This window comes from Dama dama, chromosome 5 (genome assembly GCF_033118175.1).
Source record: "Dama dama isolate Ldn47 chromosome 5, ASM3311817v1, whole genome shotgun sequence".
Taxonomy (NCBI): domain Eukaryota; kingdom Metazoa; phylum Chordata; class Mammalia; order Artiodactyla; family Cervidae; genus Dama; species Dama dama.
Window position 1 is genome coordinate 70,852,265 of NC_083685.1, and position 1,264 is coordinate 70,853,528.

Consider the following 1,264-nt stretch of genomic DNA (forward strand, 5'->3'; position numbering starts at 1 on the left):
TCATGGAAACAGTTTTTGAAATGCTTTCAGGAGAGCATTTTTTACATCTTTGTTGCTCAAACTATAGATAAGCAGATTCAGCACTGGAATGACAATGGTATAGATTACAGATGCCACCTGTGCCTGGGTCAAGGAGGATGTGTTATCAGGCTGCAAATACGTGAAAAGCAGGGACCCATAGAAGACAGTCACCCCCATGATGTGGGACACACAGGCGGAAAATGCTTTCTGTCTGCCTGCTGCAGACCGGATCTGCAGGATGGTTGAAATGATGACAATGTAGGTGACTGTGATGATGAAGAGAGATCTAAGAAGGGTGAAGCCAGCTAAAACAAAGATCACCATTTCTGTGTTGAAGGCATCCATGAAGGACAGAGCTAGAAGAGCTGTGGTGTTGCAGAAAAAGTGATTGATGCTGGAATCACAGAATGTCAATGTGCTGATCACACAGATGGAGACCAGAGAATTGGTGAAGCCAATCATATAAGGGATGACTCCCAACCACCTGCACACCTCCTGGGACATGACCATGAAATACAGTAAGGGATTGCAGATAGCTACATAGTTGTCACAGGCCATGGACCCCAGAAGAAAGCACTCACTACACATTAAACCCACAAAAATTACATTTGAACAAAGCAGCCAATGAAGGAGATGGTTTTCTGAATTGACTGGAGATTTACCAGTGCCTTGGGTGTTACAGTAGAGGAATAAAATATATCAATGAATGCTAAATTGCTAAGGAAAAAGTACATAGGTGTGTGGAGCTGAGAGTCGATTCTGATTAACAGAATTAGTCCAAGATTCCCCAAAACAGTGAAGAGATAAATAAAAAGAAACATCATGTAGAAGCTGACTTGTAGCTTAGAGTGATTTGCAAATCCGTGGAGGATGAAGAACGTCACCTCTGTGAAATTGTTCCCAGCCATTTCTGTCAACTCAGACCCTTGACTTCTATGCTGAAAAATGATAAGAAAAGTTAGAGGAAATTCAAGTCCAAAGGCATGATAAGCAGCACTGACCTAGATTCCCATAATGAGAGAGTAAGTGATGGTAAGCAGATATTAAGTGACTTCAAGTTAATTGAGAATTTGTACATGAATTTAATTAAAAAAAAATAGAACTAACAAACCGTATTCAAAAATTCCAAGTTCACATTCATTGGAATTGGTTACACTCTTTAAAAAGAAATCTATCTGGATTGCTTTTTAAAGCAATTTCTCTAGAAATTTCCTCTTCCCTTATCTATTACTGGGACCCAATT

General features: G+C 39.9%; 1 pseudogene; it reads right to left on the reverse strand.

The window, feature by feature from the left end:
- On the reverse strand, positions 1–929 carry LOC133055829 (olfactory receptor 8I2-like; annotated as a pseudogene).
- Between the last annotated feature and the right edge of the window lie 335 nt (positions 930–1,264).